Source organism: Canis lupus, chromosome 17 (assembly GCF_011100685.1).
Source record: "Canis lupus familiaris isolate Mischka breed German Shepherd chromosome 17, alternate assembly UU_Cfam_GSD_1.0, whole genome shotgun sequence".
NCBI lineage: Eukaryota > Metazoa > Chordata > Mammalia > Carnivora > Canidae > Canis > Canis lupus.
Window position 1 is genome coordinate 43,631,748 of NC_049238.1, and position 26,784 is coordinate 43,658,531.

At 35.6% G+C, this 26,784-nt stretch overlaps 1 long non-coding RNA gene across 2 annotated transcripts in view; it reads left to right on the top strand.

Annotated features, from left to right (window-relative positions):
• The window catches only part of LOC102153033, a 98,350-nt gene extending 93,673 nt beyond the window's left edge, over positions 1-4,677 (top strand). The window contains exon 5 of one of the 2 annotated variants that reach the window (XR_005371888.1): positions 4,544-4,677. This is a non-coding gene — a long non-coding RNA (uncharacterized LOC102153033). The remainder of the gene's footprint in view (positions 1-4,543) is intronic. The other variant, XR_005371890.1, reaches the window with a different exon arrangement.
• The last annotated feature ends 22,107 nt before the right edge of the window (positions 4,678-26,784 follow it).

The following is a 26,784-nucleotide window of genomic DNA, read 5'->3' on the forward strand; positions in this document are numbered from 1 at the left end:
TCTTTCTTTTGTGACTTACTAAGTGAATAAAGTTGAAACTCCAACTCTCATATAGGTCACATCCTTTTGGAAGGAAGCAAATGTTTTTTCTCTTTATCATGGCTTGTTATTCACAAACACCAATTAATTTTATGATGTCACCTATCATTTCTTTTAATACTTTAGGCCATAATCTATTGTTTCAGAGATTACCATCTTATATTCTTCAAACTGAATGAATCTGAAAGCTCTCATTTCAATATGTTATCATTAATATATTTCCAGATATCTGCAAGTTTTATATAATAAGATCCACTAAATATCATATTTAAACATAGCAAGATGATCTCCCAAGTTGTGGAAATTCTAATATTCTATAACCATTGTATTTACATGTTATTCTAAAAGTCACATGTTCTACTGGCATTCCATATTTGAAGGTATAACTTAATATCCTCAAAGGAATGTGAGCATGTTTACTTTAGTTTTTCAAACTGAAGAAAGAGTCAGTTTAAAACTATGTAAAATTGAACACTGCATCGTGATAACAAAAGTGCTCATTAGATTAAATAATGACTGCTTCACTTAACAGTTGGGCACATAGGGCAGCCCGGGTGGCTCAGCAGTTTAGTGCCGGCTTCAGCCCGGGGTGTGATCCTGGAGACCCAGGATCGAGCTCCCTGCAGGGAGCCTGCTTCTCCTTCTGCCTGTGTCTCTGCCTCTCTCTCTGCGTCTCTCATGAATAAATAAATAAAGTCTTAAAAAAAAACAAACAAACAATTGGGCACATAGACCTATTGAAAACTCCTGAAATACCATCATTCAGTGTCAAGTACATACACTTTGCTGTATCCTGTTCAGTGGGTTCTCAGCTACATCCTTAAAATTACTGTGCAAAAAGAAATTCAGGAGGGAAACTTCAAATCTGCTACCATCACAGGAGCTTTGATTCTGTTTACATCTAATACAGGAGCCAAATGTAGAAAGGCTGTTAATAATTGGAGCTAATAGCAACAATCTTATTTCTATGCTAACATTAAATAAAATTAAATCAATTATATAAAATGCTTGAAAGATATAGCAAAGGACTAAAATACAGAACATGTAAAGAATTTATAGAAATCTGGAGCACCTAAGTGATGCAGCCAGTTAAGTGGCTGACTTGGTTTTGGCTCAGATGGTGATCTCAGGAAAGTTGCGAGATCAAGCCCTGCATCAGGCTCTGTGCTCAGTGCAAAGTCTGCTTATGATTCTCTCTCCCTCACCCTCTGTCCCTCCTAGTCATGCTCTCTCTCTCAAATAAATAAATAAATCTTATTTAAAAAGGATTTATAGGAATCAAAAAAAGGTAAAAAATAAAACCCATAGAAATTGAACAAAGGATAAAAACAGAGATTTTGCAATAGAAAAACATAAATGATGTAAATTTATGATGGTGGTGATCAAAGAAATACAAATTAAAATAGTAATATCAGTTTTCCCTCAGTAGATCATCAAACCTTTAATAAGACACTATATTATCAAATATGTGGGAAATGGTTACCTTCATTCAAAGTGCTTTAGAAAATAGTTTGTTATGGCTTTTTTAAGGGCAATTTGGCATTATAAAGGCAAGTGAAAAATTAAATTCTGTGTTCCTTGATGCTTTGTCCAAAGGGAAAATGTCAGGTGCAAATGAGATGACACAAACTATAAGGAAGCTTCTTTTTTTTTCTAAATTTTTTTTTTTTTTTTTTTTTTTTACTTTTCATGAGAGAGAACAGAGAGAGAGAGAGAGCGGCAGAGACACAGACAGGGAGAAGCAGGCTCCATGCAGGGAGCCTGACGTGGGACTCGATCCCGGGTCTCCAGCATCACGCCCTGGGCCAAAGGTGGCGCTAAACTGTGGCGCCACCCCGGGCTGCCCTATAAGGAAGCTTTTAAATGCAGACTGACCAATATCTTGTTGAGTTGAAAAGGGAAAATAATCAAAAATTAAACTTAGAGTATTTAGGATTTCAGTTATTCAGTGATTTATAGATGTAAATAGTATCCACCAATTGTATTTCTGGTCCAGTTCTGGAAAACTACTAGCTGGGCTTACATCCCCTGACCCCATCTCTTTTCACCAGATTAGCCTTGCTCATACTATTTATCATGTCTGAACTGTACTCTTTTTATCTATAAAATGGAATGCCTTACTCTTATGATTATTGTAAAGATTAAATGAGAGACAAAATGCTTAACATAGAGCTTGACACATAATGAGCCCTAAATACATGTTAATTATCATCATTATTATTAATATCCTACAGTAATGATTCATCCTGTGCATAAAGATATATGTGTAAAGATGCCTCTTGAATCATTGCTTACTATTTGAAAAATGTTAATAAACTATGTGACCACGAATAGGTCAATAGCTAAATAAATGACCATACATCTGTGAAATGTTTCATAAAATATCACACAGTCATTTTTTTAAAGTGAGCTTTTAAGTGAAAATATCAAGTCACAAAACAAAATTTATAGTATAAAGAGGATGTTTACATGAAAAAAATTATTTGTGTTCATACATAGCATATATAGCATCCGGAAGGGTATGCCTCAAACTGTAAACACTAGTTAGTTGTAGACAAAGAAGGAATTAAATGGTGGTTTACTATGCTTTGTACCCCCTTCAACACAATGAAAATCTATTCATATATTATTTGTGTAGTTAAGAAACAAAATGAGCCCAGCATCCTTGAGCACTCCCACTGCTCTCTCCTCTTGGTTTTCTAATGTTCAGATTGCTTTTGCTTGGGTCATAAACCTCAGCTCATGTTTTGTGCCTCACCCTTGTTTGATAGGTATGTTTATAGTGACTTATCCAGTTCTGACTCCTTACTCAATACAAGCTCCATATGTAATTCTGGGCAAGAGCCTCATGAAATAACTTACCTGACATTGACCAACCAGTTCTGGTTTGCCTAGGATTTACTTTGTTTTAGCACAGAAAGATTTTTATCCTATACCAGACCCTACCACTTTTACCTGCATCTCCAATAGCTTCACATCAAAGTTGATAGTAATATATATTTTCAGAAAGACATTTTAAAAATTAAATACATCTTCTTTGGATACCATCTATTTCCTCTTTGCTCACTATTTTATTACTATTTACTATTTATCACTATTTATCGTGACAGTATATATGTCACGATATACTCTGCATCAGTTTGCAGCACAGCAGAATTTGTGTCTAACTTTCCTATAGCATTTCACAAGTATATCAGAGATTTGGAAAATGAGTGCCCTGGAAGATACATTTATAAAATTGTTGTTTACTCTGTGTCCCTATGCATGGATTAGAGTTAGAATGACCCCATGGACCAGTGGTAATAATAGAAAGAAGAAGAAAAATGTCCTGCCAAGTAGAAATAATACATTTTGCAAAAGTGGCTTTTAGTAAATACCCACTTCATCCCAATTTCCTTACCTATAAAGTGCTTTGACATGAATCTGCTCCCCAGAAAGCCAAAAATCTACAATTATGTTCTTTGGCTGCTTCTTTGAAAGGTGAAATGCCAGGTACAAATGAGGTGACAAGAGAAAGCATAAGTTTTTCAATGAAGAATTTTAGACATTTTGTTTAGTTAGAAGGAGAAATACATTGTTCTTTTTTAAGCTTTTGGTTACATTTATTCTTTCAATAAGTCCTCCATCTGTATTTACTGTTTTCCTGGTTGTGATAGATATTAAAGATACGAGAAATATGATTAACATGGTTTCTGACTTTAACATATCTAATGTCTAGAAGAGACAGACTTTTGATAAGCAGTTATAATATGCTGTGGAAAGTGTGCTGATATGCCAAAATATAAGGTATCATGGAGCTCATAGGAGGAGTACCAAATTCAGACTCTACCAGACCTGTCTTTAGAAGCAGAACAGAATACTTGAGATGGAAGGGATTTTATTTTATTATTATTTTAAAAATATTTTATTTATTTATTCATGAGAGATGCACAGAGAGAGAGAGAGAGGCAGAGACACAGACAGAGGGAGAAGCAGACTCCATGCAGGGAGCCCAACGTGGGACTCAATCATGGCTCTCCAGGATCAGGCTCCAGACTGAAGGCGCTGAGCCACTGGGCCTGCCCAATGGAAGGGATGTTAATGACTATATTAATCTCTGAGTTACCCAGAAAAACAGAACCATAGAAAATAAGTGTATGTATGTGTATATATATATTCTCACACATGCGCACATGCAAATATGCACACACATATATATGCACACACATATGTATATATGTACATACATACATATATATACACACACACACACATATATACACACACATCCTTATACAATTATGGAGGCCAAGATCTGCAATTGTCAAGCTGAAGACTCTGGAGAACTGATAATATAGTTCTAGTCTAAGCCCACAGGCCTGAGAACCAGGAGAGCCAATGGTGTAACTTCTAGTTCGGGTCCAAAGATAGTAGACGACCAATGTCCTAGTTCAAACACAGTCAGGCAGAGAGAGAGTTTCTCTTACTCAGATCCTCTAACATTAGATTTTTCTCTTCATTATAGTGCTTTGATCATTTTACTGATCTAATGCAAATCACCTTGAGTGTCATTGCTATTTACACCTCAGAGTGAAGCAAGACTCTGACAAGTGGTCCTGAAATGGATGACAAAAGCAAGAGTTGAAGAGATATGAGTACTTGGAGGTAGGTTTGATCTGACTGTGCTAAAGGAGGAACAGGAAGTAAATTTGGGACCTCTAAAAACTCTTTTTCTCTTGCTTTACAAGAATTCCCTTGCTTAAAAAAAAATGCAGTTAGACTTCTCAATGGATGCAACTTAAAAAAAAAAAAACCCTGAAAGATAGCCTGCAAAAAAATAATAAATGTCAAGAAGATGATGGATGCGTGAGGAGTCCTGAATCCAAATGGTACCACATTCCATTTATCTGAAATGATTCATAGTCAGGATTACCAGACTGTAACAGGTGGCTACTTTTAAATACAGATGCTAAATGTCATACCTGCAGATGGTTCATCAGTAGAACATGTAAAAAACATCTTAATTATATATTATGAAGTCTTTTCATAAAAAATTAAAAGATAGGCATTCATTATGCTTGTTTGAGTTATATCACTGAGTACAGATGCTGTTATGAGTTAGCTGGTGCTTTAATCAAAATAAGTATCAGTGGATCAATTTAATGATATGAAAGTTCTGACTTAGGTTGGAAAGTTTCTGGCAATGCAAATTTTTTGCAGTTTCCTGATTTATGCATCAAAAGAGAGGGCTCTCTTTCACTAGAATCCAACATCGGTATGTGTTAGAGTAAAGAAAGTGATACTCAGCTAGTCATCTTTAAATAGAAGCATTTCAGGTTGGCTTGGAATGCTCTTGGAGGCATATCACACCTGAAGCCTAAAACTAGAAACATTTCATGCCTCACATGGACTTTGGAATGATTATGGCCGATTTATAAAAGAACAGAGGTCATTCATGCACACATATACTTTATAGTCAAATTATTTTTTATTTTACTATGTCTGGCCACTCAGACAATAGACATTGCTGGAATGGCTTAGTACTGCCACTCAAAGATGGAGATTTAATTCAACTTAGCATATTAAAAAAAAGTATGCCAGACTCTCAATATGATTCCCCATAGAGATCACTCTCCAAATGTTTTGAGTTTCAGCACATCCTCCTGGATTATATATGATCCCAAGTGATATCAATAGTGTATTTGTTAAATTATTATTCTCGTTACTTAATATATTCATATCCCACTTCATCATAATGATGAATAGATGTTCAAAGCCTGCTTATAATACAGTGTTAAATTCTCCAGGTCCATTGCCTTTCCTGAAAAGTGAGGGGAAAATGAAAACTGTGCTATTGTTCAGAGGTGTGTGTGTGTGTGTGTTGTATCTTTAGACATAGTTTCATAAACTGAAAGTGCCATTTAAATACATGCTTTACTATGATTGGTTTTGACATAAAATCAAATCTAAGGGAACTTCCTTAGAGCTCTGAGCAAGCTGATTTGCAAGCAGGAAGCTCAGAGTCAACCCTGCCAGGAATTAAGAGCAAATGCCTGGAAATTTCTCTAAGTAAAGATCTATTATTTATTTTTTGTCCTACTATTTTTGGTTAAAATGAGAAAGCAAACAGAACACTGAATTTTTAATTATGATATAAACAACATAATGGCATTAAAAAGTAAAACAGTACAAAATCTAAAAATGAAAATTAGAAGTATTCCAACCTCATCATTCTTACCTCCTAGCAGTACCACTGTAAAGTGTTTCTTGTATATCCTCCTTATAACTTTCCTTCCAAAAACAAGCACGTATATTTACATATCTATCTATATATATTTATAAATCTTTCCTTTACACATATTGTAGGGTGCCTTACCAGAAGAAATGCATGCCAGAATTTAAATTTGTATTTTTTATTCTTACTTGCTAAGAGAAGTACTAGCTGTTTCCTCATATTAACATAAACAGATAATCACCTTATAATCACAACCAGTGGGTAGATGTACAGTGAACTGTCTGACTGTCTAAGGAACTGGGGTATAGTAAAACTTAGACTTTGAAGCTGCCCCACTACTAAACCTTAGTAGTTATGGAACCAGATTGGTTTTCTAGGTCTATGAGGTAGCAAATTCTGGATATTGTATCAGTACAGCCCTCAGGTCCAACTGGTACTTGGGGGCCTTGCAGTGAATTTAACAGAAAAGAGAGACTATAACTCAACTTGGAAAAGTCAGGCTTATCACTGTTGAGGAAGAGAGATTGACATGTGTTCATAGTGGTCATAGGCAAGATTTGTCTGTTCAATAATGGTCCAGACTTAAAGTAAGGTAATAGTGCAGTAAATGAACCCATGTTCACTGTCTGACCCCTTCAGACCAAATTAGCCCAAGAATTTTTAGGACTTCTACTTGGGGAGAAATAGAGTAGCACAGGTATTCCTAGACTTCATGCTAATAAGATATGTGGAGGATTGTACGATTAACTAACATAAATAATATTTCAACTTCTTTCTTATGGGCAATTCTATCTATCATGAATGTAAGTAACAACAGGCATCTGTTTATTCTGACCTACTGCTAAATCTCTTAACAAATTATATAAATTTTAGCTGGTTTAAAAGTTAAAAGTTCTTTGTATAGCAATTTGTAATCCTATTCCACTCAGATCATTACAAGTTTCTTTTCTTACTTCAAATATCTCCAGTATCTTCTCACACCAGCATATGCACATCCATAGTTCTTTATTCTCAGTTGCTGCATAATCTTCACATTGCATAAAAGTATCATGAATTACTTTTTTAAATTCCTGATTGTCATTTAGATTGTTTTCAGTTCTTTGTGAATACAAACAATGCTACAATGGCCATGCCCATACATGTATTTATGTTAATGTAATCCTCAGACTAAATTCCCAGCAGATGAATCCTTGAGCAAAGAGATAATGCATTTTCAATTTGATAGCTATTGCCAAATGGCACTCAAATGATTGTATCCATTTATACACCCAGCAATGATATATGAGAGTCAGGATTTCTTTGTAAGTGGTGACACATTGCAGATGTGGTCTTGAAGTTCTGAATAATGTTACTTAAGGTCAAGACTACCAATTCAAAACACCTACACCCCACCCCTCCAAAGTACTGATCCCAGTCAATTCTTTCTGCACTGTGAAGAGATTTAAGTGGATATTTCCTCCTTTGGTCTTTATCTCTGAGGGACAAATTTAGTCCCAAAGTATATTTTTCTTATGAAAGAAGCTGCCGGGTTTTTTAAAGCATCTCTCACTCACAATTTTGCAGGCACAAATGTCAAGGAGGTGTGTGCGGTATACCTGCTGATTCATACCGCTGTTTGAGAAAACCACCTCAAAGCAGTCTAAGGTGCTGGCCCAGAGCTACTCACACCCCACCCCATTTTTCCCCACTCCTCCTTAACACATCTACATACAGATGCTGGTCACACCTTCTCATTTGTGACATCTCAAGTTAATCTTGCCAACTCATTTATTTATCACATAGGCATGAGATAATGACATCACTAAGAAAGAAACATTCATTAGGCACATAATACATTTCCAGAGGCTAAATTAGCAGGAGAAGAGGACAGTTTCAGAATACTTGCACAGACAAAACTTTTATTCTTCAGATCAAATTTAGCTAAAATGACCTCTCTTCTATCAAAATCCTTCCAGATTCAGCTGCTTCAGGCATGATTATTGTTCATGTCACATACTTTCTTTCCACCTGGAGTCGTCCTTTTCACTTGGTTGTGATCAAAAGAATAGCTATCCTACATGTAGGAGAGCATATAAAAGAGATTTGGGAAAACACTACTAGGCTTGCTGTTTAAGAAGGTGAATCTACAATGAAGACCATTTTACCGTCTGTCTTTGACTTGAAGTTTTTGGCATCATTATAGCACAACTGAACTTCTTACCACAATGCTCCACCAGAACCTAGAAGTCTGATGGCTAACATTTGAAGTCCTGCTATATCCTTACTATATCTAAGATATTAGGGAGTTATTTTACCATGGTCAGACAAAAGTTTGAGCACTGAGGATTTTTTTAAAGATTTTATTTATTTACTCGTGATAGACATAAAGAGACAGGCAAAGACATAGGCAGAGAGAGAAGCAGGCTCTCCGCGGGAAGCCCAATGTGGAACTCAATCCCAGGACCCCGGGATCATGACCTGAGCCAAAGACAGACACTCAACTACTGAGTCACCCAGGTGCCCCAAGCCCTGGGGATACTGAATGAGATGGACAAGTTTTCTGTCATGTGAAATGTATATTGGGAATAAAGGCATATCACTAATGAGTAATTAATGCAGTTTTACATAGTGAAAAGAATATAAAAATAAAAGAGGAAAATATACTTTGGTCTAGTCTGGGTAGACAACAACATTAGATCATAAGAGAAGGCATCTTTGAAATGGTATCATTTGAACTGACACTGGAGTGATGAGGCAGTTGAAGAACAGAGGGAAATGAATATCAGGCAAATAAAACACATCTAAGTTGGAAATGAGAGTGGTATATATATTTTTAATTACTTTTAACCACATCCTTGCCCACCAACACTTGCCATTGCCATTTATTGTCTCCTTGATACTGGCCATTCTGACAGGTATAAGATGATAACTTATTGTGGTTTTGATTTGCATTTCTCTGGTGACAAGTGAAGTTGAACATCTCTAAAATGACCAATTCAACTGTAGTATGATGAGTGGTGGTGAAAGGGAGATGGCATGACAGAAAGTCAGCATAGCTGGGTCAGTACATAGAGGACCACAGTAAGGTGGGTGAATATTAGATGTTATGAGTACAGGTTTATAATATTGTCAGCTTCAGCTGCAACAGTCTGGCAAAAACTTGCATATTCTCTTGTCTTACAACATTTTTAGGCCATTTTCCTCATGATTAATATGAAAGATTTCTGTCTTTTCAGGTTATTTATTCAAAACACAGGATCTAATCCAAGTGAGGTTTTGGTTTCTTTATATTCATTGGCTGATATCATAGAGTACAATATGCCAAGAATCTATAAAAAATTAAAATTTTTTTATGATACTTCTGAAAACAGTTTTTCTCTGAAATGGTGCTAAAGAGCAAATTAAAGGATTCATATCTCCACTCTTTATTGCCATTTTCATGAAATGTGTGTTGTTAGGGAGAGAGTAAAGATTGAACTGAGAAGTTCATATCAAATGTTATCCAAAGTGAAAAGTTACACTTACTTCAGTCAAAAGATGTTCCATTGAGCTAGGCTTGAGCCACTGGTCTGTTCCCATGATTTTAGTTATCATCATATGGTCAATAAAGTATGTATGATCTTTTGAAGCAGATGTTTCTTGATCCTTTCTATATTATTTAAGGCCCCTAGATGCACAGAGTAATATAATGGCACTAGGTGGCCTGTTCTTTGCTACCTTCTACTGAATACTTGTCACTCTTTCCTTCTCACTGTTTATATTATGGTCACCACTAATAATATCCTACTGGGTGGATAGCTTATAAAAGGAAGATACAGATCATAACTTTCCATAATGTTTAGGAAACTGCAAAAATAGAGAAAACCAAGCTATTTAATGTTTATCAGATACCCTTTAAAGAAAATGCATATACTCTAACAGAGGTTTATGCCATTCTCCATCACATGTAGCCTTCTAAACTACTGAGTTTACCAACAATTACATAGCATTTTCAAGAGGCTGAAGGCACCCCACTTTATGCCCCTGTTTCTCCTTTCTCTACCTAAGCACTATTTCTGTCACCATAGGATCTATCTCCGTTGTAATCAATCACAGTTTAGAAATTTAGAAATGTTCATGTCTTTTGCCCATTTACCCCAAAGATACAGATGCAATGAAATGCCAGGACACCTGCACCCCAATGTTTCTAGCAGCAATGTCCACAATAACCAAACTGTGGAAGGAGCCTTGGTGTCCATCGAAAGATGAATGGATAAAGAAGATGTGGTTTATGTATACAATGGAATATTACTCAGCTATTAGAAATGACAAATACCCACCATTTGCTTCGACGTGGATGGAACTGGAGGATATTATGCTGAGTGAAGTAAGTCAATCGGAGAAGGACAAACCTTATATGGTCTCATTCATTTGGGGAATATAAATAATAGTGAAAGGGAATAGAGGGGAAGGGAGAAGAAATGGGTAGGAAATATCAGAAAGGGAGACAGAACATGGAAGACTCCTAACTCTGGGAAATGAACTAGGGGTGGTGGAAGGGGAGGATGGCGGGGGGTTGGGGTGACTGGGTGACGGGCACTGAGGGGGGCACTTGACGGGATGAGCACTGGGTGTTATTCTGTATGTTAGCAAATTGAACACCAATAAAAATAAATTTATTATAAAAAAAAAGAACAAAAAAAGAAATTTAGAAATGTAAGAGAGTTAATGCTGTAGAAATCAATAGTCAACCAATAAGGAATGGAAATCACTGAAATGTCTGACTGTTGGCTCCATGTTAGCTGCGGCAATGGGAGGTAACTTGGCCATGAGTCATCAGGCTAAAATGCTATTTGCTAAAGAAAAGCTCATATCCGAACCCCAATTGAAGTGGTGGAGAAATGGATTATACACATTACCTCTTAATGAAGGGAACTACAAAATCACATGGCAAAGAGAAATGCATACAAGGATATAATCAACTTCTTGCCATTTTTTTAGCATATGCCATACTTTTAGAGCAGTAATAAAATAATAAAATATTTAATAATAAAAATGATAGTGGGAAGCCTGGGTGGCTCAGTGGTTGAGCATCTGCATTCAACTCAGGGCGCTATCCTGGATCCTGCAGGGAGCCTGCGTCTCCCTCTTCCTGTGTCTGCTTCTCTCTCTGTGTCTCTCATGAATAAATAAATAAAATTTTTAAAAAATGAAAACACTTTAAAATAATAAAAGTGATAGCAAACACCACTTTCCTCATTTTTACTTTTAATAAGAATAATTTTTAATTTTTACTGTTGTGTATGATATTGGTTGTAGGATAAAAATATTCTCTCTCAAAATATCTTATCTCTCTGATAATTTATAATTCTCTACTATTCTCTTTTTCCTTTTATGACTACTATTTCTTTCTTTTTTTAAAAAAAAAAGATTTTGTTTATTTATTCATGATAGACACAGAGAGGCACAGAGAGAGAAAGGCAGAGACATAGGCAGAGGGAGAAGCAGGCTCCATTCAGGGAGCCTGATGTGGGACTTGATCCTGGGACTCCAGGACCACGTCCTGGGCCGAAGGCAGGCACTAAACTGCTGAGCCATCCAGGGATCCCTGACTACTGTTTCTAAATCTAACTACTTAATTTATTTTAGTCTTCCTTCTACTTCACTAAATATGAGTACCTACTTGGTTTACTTCTTGACCTTTTTCCTACATAGGTTTTCTTGAAGAGCCCTCATTTACTGTAAGGCTTCAAATACCTTATCTATACAACAATTTCCAAATATTCGTACTATTCCAGATATACTCTAATACCCGAATTTCTAAACTACTCGATAGACATTTCTGCTTTTATAACATTCTATTGACTAAAATTGATCAGGTCCAGAAACATATATTCATTTACCTTATCCACTCTGTTTATTTTTCTTCTTTTATTTTTGTTTTGTTTTGTTTTTATTGAAATTTGATTTACCAACATATAGAATAACACCCAGTGGTCCTTCCATCAAGTGCCCTCCTCAGTGCCCATCACCCAGTTACCCCAATTCCCCCGCCTACGTCCCCTTCCACAACCCTTTGTTTCCCAGAGTTAGGAGTCTCTCATGTTTTGTCTCCCTCTCTAATTTTTCCCACTCATTTTCCCTCCTTTCCCTTATAATCCCTTTCACTATTTCTTATATTCCCTATATGAGTGAAACCATATGATTGTCCTTCTCCAATTGACTTACTTCACTCAGCATAATACCCTCCAATTCTATCCACATTGAAGCAAATGGTGGGTATTCGTCCTTTCTAGTGTCTGAGAAATATTCCACTGTGTGTGAGTATATATATATATATATATACTGTGGTTTTTAATCTGTGCTAGACTTCAAAACTGTGATCTCCTGTTATTGTATGCAACCTTGAACTCCACCTCTGCAGGGGTTCTTCTGTGATTAAATAGGTTATAATTATAAGCAAATTCAGAGCAACTGAGTACTTATCTAAAAAGATTACCTTTGGCTGGAGGTGAGCCGCACTAAAACTTTACAACAAAATGTCTCTGGACAAGGAGAGTGAGAGAAGAGAAACAAAAGGACACTAATTCATCTGTAATTTACTGTTGGTAAGCCTAGCAGTAAAGAGACATTCATCAATTGCTCTGACCCTGATGAATTTATAAACAGAGATCATTGTCGTTTATGCTTGCAGATGTTAACTGGAAAAGTTATATATGCATATACCTTTTCCTCCTGGATTTGGCAGATATGTATAATTATATTAAAATGGTTCTAGCACAATATCACCACTTTTCTTTATCCATTTATCTGTCGAAGGACATCGAGGCTTCTTCCACAGTTTAGCTATTGTGGACATTGATGCTACAAACATTGGGGTGCAGGTGTGTGTCCTGGCGTTTCACTACATCAGTATCTTTGGGGTAAATACCCAGCAGTGCAATTGCTGGGTCATAGGGTAGCTCTATTTTTAACTCTTTGAGGAACCTCCACACAGTTTTCCAGAGTGGCTGTACCAGTTTGCATTCCCACCAACAGTACAAGTGTTCCCCTTTCTCCACATCCTCTCCAACATTTGTTGTTTCCTATCTTGTTAATTTTTGCCATTCTCACTGGTGTGAGGTGGTAACTCATTGTGGTTTTGATTTGTATTTCCCTGATGGCAAATGATGCAGAGCATTTTCTCATATGCTTGTTGGCCATGTGTATGTCGTCTTTGGTGAAATTTCTGTTCACATCTTCTGCCCATTTCATGATGGGATTGTTTGTTTCTTGGGTGTTGATCCACTCTGTTTTGGGTTATTATTTCCAGATTCTGAAATTTAAACTTTATTTGTATAATTTTCTATTCTACTGTAGAGGCTATTTTTTTTTTTCTGTCCTTCTTTCATGTACAATTTCACCTGTTAAGAAATGATCAAAGGATCTACTTTGGGCATTGTTGGAATAGATAGTCAATGGCACTGATTTACTTTAGAACAATATATGAGCTCCTGAAATTGAACACAGAAATCCCCTTGTCCAATTTCTCACGAATGTTTTCATAGTCAACTTTTCTTTTACTTATTGGTAATACCCCAATATTTTTCAAATATCTGTTCCCACTTTCCCCCTCTAAATTAGTAAGAGCCTGTTTCTATTGCTTTAACCTAAGAATTCTGGCTGACTTTACAACTGGTACTAAACAAATTGTACAGTCAATAGATCCTCAAAGACAACATGAGATATTTTCCATAATTTAAAATTAGATGAAATGCAAAGAAAATCCTATTTATATAGGGGGGCTAGGAAAGTGACAGTCCATGATGAATGACTCTTGTGTGAACCTAAGATAAGTTCACCATTGAAGGTTAAGACTGTGGAGATAAGGTAGGCGCTCTCATTCCACCAATTTAAAGGAAATAAAAAGGTTAAATAAAATAAAATAAAACAAGATAGAATGGTTTCCTAAATGCCATTGAATAACTGGGCAAAAAAAACAAAAAACAAAAAACAAAAAAACAAAAAACAAACCTTAACCTCAAAATCCTTGCCTCAGGTCAGGAACTGAAATGGGAAAGTATGTGACATTACTGAAATAATTTCTTATTCCTTATAACTGCAGGCTGGCCCTCCCAAAAACCAAGGTCACAGAGTTACTCTGTGGGTTAATGAATTACAACTCCAGTTGAATGCACAACATTGTCAAATATCTTACATGAAAGTTGAGATCCTGACTTTTTAAAAAAAGTTATAACCTAATAATTGTAATCAGAATTTCTTGGAGGACCCAAAGGACTTCTGAAATGCTGTCCAAAAGAGCTGCCTTGCTTGAGGAAGTCATGACCCTCTTTTCATTACTGTTCACTTGGAAACAAAAATTTGCATTCAAGATTGTATGCAGAGTGAAAAGCAGAATCAAAGTTATATTCAAGAAGAAATACAGTAATTTACTAATTTGTATTATTAAAATAATGGAGGATTGATTTAGTGGATACTTAATCAAGGAAGTAAGGGCACTATTTATTGAGATATCTGCACTTATAAGACATTTTTATTAAATAGGATGTTGATGTATTTGGCTTTTTTTTTTTTTTAACAGCTTGTTAGGTTGGCCAATGAAACTTCAATTTATAGCTAACCTACATAAGTGACTTATAAGGTCATAGAAAATGTAAGCAAAGATATTTAAATGTTTGTGAAATAGGAATATTATGCTTTCTGCATTCCTATAATTTCCTTCACTGTTATCTGACAGTGCTTCATAAGACTTTTATTTTCCTTATCATCAGGAATAAATTGATGTGGTAAACATGAAAATGTTTAGAAAACAACTTATAGCAGTTTTCTGTTGACCAGAAATATTGGTAGTAAAGTTTACAGTTAAAATTGGATACCTCTTCTCAGTAGAACTGAGGAGAGTTTAAGATTGTGGATTGGCAGTGGAAGCAATTAACCTCTCTGACCAAAATGGGCCTTATCAGCATTATTGGCCTAGCTGATGATGGAATGTAACCATGGTGTTTAAGTACAGATATAATCACATAAACATATTTTTGGAAATAGGTTGATCCATAGAAATCTCTGACTGAAGCTATCATGTCATAAATAATGGAGGAAGAATATCAACAGCCCATAAAGGTTTTATTTAATGTTTTCATCTAAAACTACTTTGGCAACAACACTCACATAATTCCAAGGCCTGAGTAAGTTCACAGACACTAAGCCTTAAATGAAGTTGGTATTTGTTGCTTACAGTCAATGAACCTTATTTGACAGAATCACTCCATGCACTATTCTTGGCCGAAAAGATACTTTCTCACTCTCATCTAATATTTCCAATTGATCATTTGATGAATTAGCTATTTATAGGATCTCCTTCCAAAGGGTCTGAATAGGAAGTGAGGAGCAGTCTATTCCACTATAGAATTATCAGGTAGAAAGGACATCATTAGCCTTAGAAGTCATAGAACCTCAACATATAAAAGGAAAAAGGATCTTGGATTTCAGTAAAAATAAGTAGTTATATGCAAAAGATGAAGATTAAAGTGCACGTACAATCAGGGGAACCTGCCAACAAAATGTTCAACAAAATGAACAAAGAGAAATATTAATACTCTCACTACAAGGAAGTAATATTGCTGACAGTTATTTGTGAGGACTATTTACTATCAGTAGCATATTACCATATGCACTATAACTATTATGTGTAATATGATTATGTTCCAGATTAATTTTGAAAAATATTATTTGAATATAATTCTAAACACTGCTCCCTGTGTTCAGTGTTTTGTTGTGAGGCTGGCATGATCACCTGATCACACTGTAAAAAACAGAAAAGAACATGGAATGTAACATTTTATAAATGTTTGCTGTAAGAAATATGCCCTTTTTTTACTCCCCTTAGCATAGACATCAGAGGCAGTGTTTACTTTTTAAATCCTAAGTAGAGCTCAAAGCTGAAGGATCTGGAGATGAGAAGGGAGAAGATGTGAGGGAAGTTTCATATCTCATTGGTCCACTGTAGGCCAGGTGTAGGTATATCTGAAATGGGGCCCTGAAGGCCACAGTAGATCAGATGGGAGTTGACTGAGGCCAAGAAATACTAAGGATGGATTCCTATTTTAAAAAAAGAAAAGAAGAAAAGAAAAGAAAAGAAAAAAAGAAAGAAAAGAAAAGAAAAGAAAAGAAAAGAAAAGAAAAGAAAAGAAAGAAAAGAAAAGAAAAGAAAAGAAAAGAAAAGAAAAGAAAAGAAAAGAAAAGAAAGAGATCAAAACTAAGAAGTCAAACCTGTTGTCAAATCCAAGGGGAAAACAACTGAGATTAGACAAACAGGTCAAAAATTTAAAGAAAAGTAAGATTCATTTATTAAACATTCTGATGTCTGCAGTCTTCTTGGTGTCTGAGGATACCTACTCTGAAGAGTTTATAGCTCAGTAGGGAAGATATACACACAAATAGGTCATTATAACACAAGCAAGGGAATTAATCTTAGAAAATGGAACATAGTATTGTACAAGAGTCATTTAAAGTAGCTGGAGTGGAGGAAACCAAAAGCTTTCTGGAAAAGATTTAAGCTTAGACTTAAGGAATATATATTATATATATATATATATATATATATATATATAATATATATTAGATAACTGATATCTGTATATCTGTGTGATAAATCTGGGGACACTTCGGAAAGGAGAATTAGGATACCAGAAGAATAAAGTTAAGACTCAGCACAAAGAATACTAGAAATTATGGGCAGGTAAATGCTGCTAGACTGAAGTGCAAAAGAATACATAGTGAGAGTTGATGTTGGAGATGGTGGAGGTCAGAGGATGTGGGTAAAACAAGATGATATCTGTATGCTATGTTAAGGAAATTTGATAAAATCCTATAGGTAATAGGTAACCATTGAACTTTTGGAGAGGTTTTGTTAGAAGATAAATAATTCCTTTGATCTAGGACTTTCTTTTTTTTTTTTTTTTTTAGGACTTTCTTTAAATAAGTGTCCCTTGCCTCTTTCTTCATCCCTTATTACTTCCCACTGAATGTAGATGAGAGTTACCTAATTAATGATTCTGAGGGCAAACATCTGATTCTGAGGTTATATATGCCTCCCTTCTAAGAAGGTATCTTCTGATTTGTCCTTCTGGTGAATGGTTTAGCTTAGGGGAAGGAGCTTTGACACTATGGAGGAGAACTATTCATCCCATTGTGACTCTGAGGATAATTGTCTGCCTAATTTAGAGGAGAGTGTTAGCCTACCCTTTTACTCTGGATATGAAGCCACATTCTATAGTCAGCTGTTCTGTAATAAAAAGCTAACATTTTGACCTCTAGCTAATTTGTTCCAACACAAGTAGGGAAGAAAAGTAGTTGTGATAATCAAGTGCAAATATCTGGTTGAATTTGGATATATGAGCCCAAGAGCTGATAGGAGATGATTTAGTTAAGAAGTGGTAAGTGAAATCCTGAGAATGAGTGAAGTTACTCAGAAATACTATAGGGCATGAAAATAACAATGAATAGGGACAACAACAAAAAATTTGTATGTGTGGTAAAACATGATCTCACTTAGGATACAATGTTCTACAGAAGAGGGAAAACCAAGAAATTGTGACCTAAGCAAGGAGAGCAATAGTTTTAAGAAAAAAGGGATAACCAAAGATATCAAAAATTATTAGTGAATGTTATGTTTGTTAACAAAAGTATTGAAAAACGAATTGAATGTAATAATTAGTACTTCCCTAGTGGTATTTTAGAATAGTTTTAATCTTTGATTAAAGATGGCATGACTACTCCAAAAGAATGCAAACTATAATGAAAACTCAATTCCATTATGTTAAAATTGAGAACATGTACTTATTCATTCAAGCAAACAAAACAAAATAAACAAAAAAGCCAAGCTCATGGAGAACAACTTGGTGTTTGCAGAGGAGAGGGTGGTATGAGGTAGGTGAAGTGTGTGAAGAGAATCAACAGGTACAAGCTTCCAGTTATAAAATAAATGTCATGGGGATATAACATACAACATGGTATCTATAGTTAATAATACTCTATTGGATATTTGAAAGTTGCTGAGAGTAAATTTTTTAAAAAGGTTGTATTTGTTTATTCATGAGAGACACAAAGAGAGAGAGAGGCAGAGGCACAGGAAGAGAGAGAAGCAGGCTCCATGCAAGGAGCCTGATGCGGGATTGAATCCTGGGAACCCAGGATCAGGCCCTGAGCCAAAGGCAGACGCTCAACCGCTGAACCGCCCAGGTGTCCCAAGGTAGTAAATCTTAAAAGTTTTAATCATAAGAAAAAAATTTCCAACTGTGTAGGGTAATGGATGGTAACTGAATTTATTGTGATAATCATTTCTCCATGTATACAAATATTGAATCATTATGTTGTATATCTGAAAATAATGTTATATGTCAATTACACCTCAATTTTTATAAAGAATTTTTATTCGTTAAAAGATGCCATAAAGAAAGCGAAAAGACAGACTACACTCTAACAAAAGATACCTGTAGCACTTATAGCTAATAAGGAGTTAGTATCCAACATACATAAAACTTATTAATGTCATCATCAACAACAAAAAACATCATGGAAAAAAAATGTGAGCATTTAATTACAGAAGAGAAAACATGAATAGCAGAGAAACATATGAAAAGATGGTGAAACTCACTAGTAACCAGGAAAATGCAAGTTACACTCAAATTAACATATAAAAGCAAAAAATTAAATAACCGATAACATAACATTAAATGTTGACTGGGATACTTAGCAAATTAGTAACTCTCATTTCTTTTTTTAAAATTTTTTATTATAAATTTATTTTTTATTGCTGTTCAATTTGTCAACATATAGAATAACACCCAGTGCTCATCCTGTCAAGTGCCCCCCTCAGTGCCCGTCACCCAGTCACCCCCACCTCCCGCCCACCTCCCCTTCCACCACCCCTAGTTCATTTCCCAGAGTTAGGAGTCTTTCATGTTCTGTCTCCCTTTCTGATATTTCCCACTCATTTTTTCTCCTTTCCCCTTTATTCCCTTTCACTATTTTTTATATTCCCCAAATGAATGAGACCATATAATGTTTGTCCTTCTCCAATTGACTTATTTCACTCAGCATAATACCCTCCAGTTCCATCCATGTCAAAGCAAATGGTGGGTATTTGTTGTTTCTAATGGCTGATGATAATAGTGTAGACTGATAAAATCCTTCTAGAAACATTTTGGGCTTTCTAGCAAAGCTGAATATGCAGAAGTCCTGAGATCCAGCATTTCAACTCACAGGTGTCTCAATATCTAGAATAAATCTTGTGCAAGAAAGTATGTTTAGAAATGTTATATCAGCATTTTTTGTAATGGGAAAAATATAAGACCATAATTTCTTTTAATGAACTGACAAAAATGATATATGATATCTCATATAAAAATCATAGCTACACATGTCAACATGAAATTAAACATCTTGATACTGTTAAAATCAAGAACAAAACACAGAGAACACATCAAGATAAAAGCTAAACAAAATTAGATAATATATTAATTAGGGGTACACACAGGTGATACAACTATAAAGGAATAGCAGGAACTATTTACTTAAGAGTTAGATGAGTGAGCACCTGATGGAGGAAGGGGTTCAGATGACGTTGTGATGGTCAAGAGACATAGAGGGACTTCTAGGATGCAAGTAATGCATGTTTATTGATCTAGGTACATAATTGTTCACTTTATTTTTCTTCAAAATGTACTTGTATATTTCATGATTTAAAGAAAAAATATGAATGAAAATAAATAGGATGTTAGAAGGAGGTCATTGCTTTAAAACATCTTGAAATTATTAAAAGAAATTATTTTTAGAAAAGTCACAGTAAATGAGGCTACTATATTTTGCATTCAGACAGATGAGATATTTTGGAATGAAATAGCTCCTGCTATAAAACAGTTGGAAATGTAAATACAACAACATTATTTTACACATACAGCTGAGCTTGCAAAAGAAGTCAAGAAGAATTCATGGGGGCCTAAAACAAAGCTGCAACTGAAATCTAGAGTGGTGAGCATAATAGAGCCAGAACTATTGTACTACTAACAGCTGGAAGGGTTGCCACAAGGGAAGGAGAGAAGTCATTGAATCAATACAGAAAGGGGTGGTGGAACTGAGAACCCTGTATCAAGTTGGAACTCTCAAAAAGCTACATATCTCGGGGCACCCGAGTGCCTCAGTCAGTTAAGCTTCCAAATCTTGATTTTAGTTCAGGTCATTATCTCAGGGTTGTGAGATTGAGCCCTATATTTAGCTCTGTGCTGGATATGGAGCCTGCTTAAGATTCTATCTCTCTCTCTCTCTCTCTCTTTCTCTCTCTTCCTCTGCCCCTCTCCGCCCTCCGCTCACTTGCATGTGTGTGCTCTGTCTCTCTCAAAAAAAAAAAAAAAAAAAAAAAAGTAAAGAGCTATATAACAGGGTGCCTGGGTAGCTCAGCTGGTTAAGCATCTGCCTTTGGTTCAAGTCATTATCCCAGAGTCCTGGATTGAGCCCTACAGTGTTGGACTTCCTGCTCAGTGGATAGTCTACTCCCTCTCCCTCTGCTCCTTCCCACACTCATGCTCACTTGCTCACTCTCTCTCTCTCATAAATCAATAAAATCTTTTTTTAAAAAAGCTACATATCTCAGTGAAAGTCTGAATAAGGGGAAGGAATAATAACAAAAATACTCTGAAATATAATTCTTCTCTGCCTTGAGTCAGGATGGAACAATTATATCAAATAATTTTACTCTAAAGAGACAGAGATATGGCTTAAGCAAAATCAATAAGCAATAAAGAAAATAATGTAATACATTTTCTACCCTTCCCTAGGCCCAGGTGATTTTATGTGTAGGTTCTAGAAAATACTCAAGCAGTACATATAATCTCAATTTTTTTTTAATTCTTTATTTATTTATGATAGCCACACAGAGAGAGAGAGAGAGAGGCAGAGACACAGGCAGAGGGAGAAGCAGTTTCCATACACTGGGAGCCCGACGTGGGATTCGATCCCGGGTCTCCAGGATCGCCCTCTGGGCCAAAGGCAGGCACCAAACCGCTGCGCCACCCAGGGATCCCTATAATCTCAATTTTATACAAGTTGTTTCAGGAAAAAATATATGTTCGTCTCAAAAGATGCAGAAAATGTATTACCTGAAGTCCAGCATTTCTTTGTATTTTCAAACTTTCAAAAAACCATGAATTAAATTAAAAAACCTTTAATTTGATAAATGCTGTGTAACAAAACCCAAAACCTATCCAATGAAGAATGATACATTTGCCATATATCAGAAACAAAACTTGGGATGCTATTTTTTTATTACCATATGGTTCATATTTCCTTTATATTGTAATAATTCAAGGGGAAATATGAGGTATGAGCTTTAGGAGGGAAAAAATAAAATTGTCAGTATTTTCAGGCAACATAATCATCCACATAGAAAATCTAACAGAATCTACATCAAGCCAGGAATTTGCAGTGTTCTGGAATCTAAGCCAAGTGTTTCAAAAAGAGAATGATCAACAGAGTCTAATGCTGGTAGGTCAAGTGAATGAAGTATAAACAATGAATGTTTGACTTGGCATTGTGCACATGATTGGTATCTTGGATAAGATTAATTTATGTTGAATGGTAGGAAAAAAAAGATCAAGAAAGGCAGGGGCATATAGTGAGTTTTTTCCATTCTTTCAGGGAGTGTTGTGTTAAAGAGAATCAAATTGTGAAAGCAGCTAGAGGGAATAGGAGTTTTGTATGTTTTAAAGATGAGAGTCTTCTGCTGTAGGAAATAATCCTGGGGATGGGGCAGGGAAACTTGAGATACAAAAGAAAGAAGAGCAAACAGCAGTGAAGTCCTTGTGTACTCACAAGAAGATGACATTCATTTTAACAGGAGTTAATGTGGACTTTATAAATACAAATATATAGTTGTTCGAAAAGGCAAGGGGGAATAGGGTTGGGGAGGAGTGTACGGGGGAGCTCAAATACCTGAACTGTTTAATTGCTAGTCATAAAAATTTGGCAATGAATAAAATGGGATAATGGGTACATGTGGAATGTGGTCACATTCCTTGAGTTGAAGACAAAAGGAAAAGAGAAACAGAATGTATTAACAGATGGAAGTACAAAAAAAGTAATTAGATCTTTTCTAATAAATTAATGGCTAAGAAACACATAAAAAGATGCTCAACATCACTCTTCATCAGGGAAATACAAATCAAAACCATTATGAAATATCACCTCACACCCTTCAGAATGGCTAAAATTAACAACAGAGGAAGCAACAGATGTTGGCAGGGATGTGGAGAAAGGGAAACCCTCTTACACTATTGGAAGAAATACAAACTGCTGCAGCCACTATGGAAAACAGTATGGACGTTTCTCAAAAAGATAAAAATAGAACTACCCTATGATCCAGCAATTGCATTACTAAGTATTTACCCCAAAGGATACAAAAATACCCATTCAAAGGGACACATACACTCAATGCTTATAGCACCATTATCAACAATAGCAAAACTATGGTAAGAAGCCAAATGTCCATCATTAAAGAAGAAGTGGTATAAAGATACAATGGAATATTAGCCATCAAAAAGAATGAAATATTGCCGTTTGCAACAATATGGATGGAGCTAGAGTGTATTATGCTAAATGAAATAAATAAGTCAAGAGAAAGACAAATACCATATGATTTCACTCACATGTGGAATTTGAGAAACAAAATAGATGAACATAGGGGATGGAGGGGAAAAAAGAGAGGGAGAGAGAGAAAGAGAGAGGGGAACAAACCATAAAAGACTCTTAACAGTAGAGAACAAACTGAGGGTTGATGGAGGGACATGTGCATGGGTTGGGCTAAATGGATGATGGGGATTAAGAGGCCTTGTGATGAGCACTGGGTGTTACATGTAATTGATAAATCATTAAATTCTATACCTGAAACCAATGTTACCATATATGTTAACCAAATAGAATTTAAACAGAAACTTTAAATCAAAATGAATGGATGAATGAATGAATGAATGAATGAATAAATAGATAAATAAATAAATAAGTGAACTCCTCTTCTCTCGCCCATCTAGTAAGACTCATGGTCCTCTGAGAGTGAAATGTGCAAGTCCTGGATAGGAAACTTTTGAATACATTCATCAAAGTTCAAGTCACATGAATTTGACTTTGATCAAATTGTGACATGGATCTCCTTTGTTGATGCTTTTCCCCAGCAGTATCAATGAGGGAGCAGAGAAGTAGCTGAGGTGTTGGAGTAGAGTTGACATTTTGCTTATGAGCTTAATAGTGAATGAAAATGTTGAGATGAGGAATGAGGGGAAGAAATTAGGTCATACACTTCTCTGAGCAACGGAGCAGCACTTGCTAGGTTACCTCATGTGAGAACATTAATTAGTGACATATCAGCTGGGACACAAGAATGCAAAATTATAGGGAATTTTAAGTATAATTTTACCCTTATATTTATAATGTAGGTTTTAATTCTCCTTATATTTAATTATTAAGGTAATATATGTTCAATATTGTAAGCACATAAGGATCACCCCTAATACATCTGAGAATTATGAAGTCTACATTTCTTCTAGTTATCTCTTGCTCCAGTTTCCTTCTTCCAGTGAATTTTCAATCTTAGAATTGTAGTTATTTCTCCTACAAATGGCAGGTTGTAAATACATTGCACCTTTGGAATTATGGAATGTAACAGCCTTAATCTTTTTCTGGGGTGCTTTGTTCCTTGTAGACTTAATCCTGATTTCTTTATTCTATCTAAGTGCTGCTGAAATAAAGCAGGTACATGAATAAGACTTTCAAAGATTTAGCTTAACCAAGGAGGACTACTGTGGAAGAAACCACTTAGAATTGATTAATAAATATAATTACTATTAAAAAAATCTATCTGTCATTTCCTCCAATGGGAAATGATCACTGGCTCTACCCAGAGCCGCTTTTGCACATGGGGCGAGGGGGTATGTGTGAATAAAGAATATCATTCATTAATTGCTTTACCAAACGGAGGATTCCCAGATCAAACCTCTGCCTAAGGAGCTTTAATCATTTGCAGCTGACTTAACGTGACATATTTTATAAAACATAATATGTTAAACATATTTTGATATGTTTTGATATCATGTTTTGATAAAACATAATCAAAGTTTTATGTGGGGATCACTCCTTCTACTTTTTTCTCAAAGAATGGGTAGTATTAAAATTTATTCTCCATTTTCCAGAACAAATGTGCATACATCATGATTTTCATTTATTTCTTTGAATGTATGTGAATTTATGTATGTACACATATGTAAAAAATTTTTAATGTGATCAATATATTCATATCATTTATCAATGTTTAGGGCTTTACTTGGTTTATGTGGTTTAATGATGTGTTATGAATATCTTTCCACGTCAGATTTATATCAACTTATTGTGATGATGATAATAGCATTCTATAATGTGGTATGTAACACTTTCTTTAACAACTTAGTAATTAAAGGCTTTCCTCTCCTTAAATTTTGCTAATTACAAAGATGTCCGGAAAAAGGTCCTTGAAAATATATCTGTGAATGTTTGTGCAATACTATGATGATTGGATAAGGGACCAAGTGGATGGGGATTGGCCTTTGCTCTCCCCCAGCTTCGATCAAAGGAGCTCCATTTTTACGTGTTGTACACATTGAACTTCCATAAAAGCTAGTTGATAAAACGTTGTAGATTTAAAAATATGTAATATTTAATACACAACAATAAATGAAAGTCAAAGAACTTCATTATAACACACCATCTTTTATCTTCATGTTAAATGGATAAGGACAGGGCTGTACTAAAGAGATTCCAGTGCTTTTCTAAGCGGTGTCCCATACACTGTAAAAAGTCTTAGTACCTTTATTATTTCACAGTTGCCAGCTTATTTGTTTTTGTGACTTTGTATAAAGTCTTAATTTGCCATTTTCCCCAATTTGGATGAAGACTTTCCTAATCTCAGATAATACTACACTGTGTTGTCAGATGTTTCCAGAACCTGGAAGCATTAAAATGATCTAATTGTATGACTTTTAGAACCAGCCATCTCAGTGTAGTGGGAAAGGGAATCTACCCTTGAAGCTCACTTAAATGCATTTTGACACACTGGATACCACATGTGAGATCTAGCTCTGTGTTCTGTGTGTGTGTGTGATATAGTTAAACATGCACAAAAGGCCTTTGGTTAACAAAACTAAATGACCTTAGACATAAAGCTGTTCTCTCTTGGTCCTAGCATCACACTTTTTAAAACTGTGGATTTCACCTTAAAGTTTCTCCAACTATGCTTAATTTCATCTAACAGTGATACTGAAAAAAGTGCAGGCAGACTTGGGCTGCAAGCATATTTGCTGTTGAAAACAACAAATAAACTGGTTCTTAGCTTTCCTTGGCTAACTCTGCCTTGACTTTGTTCAACTCATTCTACCTTCAGTTTTAAAATACAGCCTTTGCCATCACATACCATCTTGGTAGTACTTTAGTATATGCGAAATTACTAAAAGCACAGAATAATGTGAAGTCACCTGGCCTATTCTTGGATCTTAGAACATGTTTTATATTTTGTGTGGTTCTTGTTGTGGGAAATAAAGACAGAAGAAATATAATTAAATTTCCTACTATTTCCAGTCTATTGACAGGTCCTTGAAACAGGCAGAGTGACATTCCTTTAGGGACTCAGCTCCCTCCATGTTAATACTTTGCTAAGGGCAAAAGGTAATCTTAACCCAACCCACAGGACCCTGGAAGTCTACATTACATATAAAAATTCCTTTGGAAACTTTCTTTATCTCTGTTCCCCAAGATACATGTTGGCAATCATCCTCCAAGCATATGACCCACTGATATACATCTGAAGTATCTCATGACTTGAGGGTTTACTAAGCAATAATAAATACCTTTCCCAACAATAGCTAGCCTCCTCAGGATCCTGGAAACCTTGTTTCTGAAGTACGTGGGAGGCCTATGCTATCCGTAACCCCCTCCCAACTTGAAAGTATACAATGGGCCACTCTCATGATCCCAATACAGCTCTTTCTGCCCTCAGATCCTATCCCTTTGTTTTAATAAAATCATCTTTAAATTTTTTAAAAACTTTATTTATCCATGAGAGAGGCAGAGACATAGGCAGAAGGAGAAGCAGGCTCCCCACACAGAGCCCAATGCAGGACTCAATCCCAGGACCCAGGGATCCCAGGGATTCCAAGGATCACTCCGTGAGCTGAAGGCAGATGCTCAACCACTGAGCCACTCAGGCATCCCAATAAAATCATCTTTTTGCACCAAAGATGTCTCAAGAATTCTTTCTTGACCATCGGCTTTGAACCCTAACATCTTTCCTAATCAGTTCTTAAATCCAAACTCTCTTCTATATGAATAACAAGTATGTTGCACACACCACAACACCGATCTCTCTATTTGCCTCACTCTGTGCTTATCTCAATATGTGGAACTCAGGCTTAAGGAGCAAGGGACACATTCTTTCAGGGAAGAGAATAGTTTGACTTAATTTACTAATAATAAGCAGTGCATTAGTCATAATTCACTAG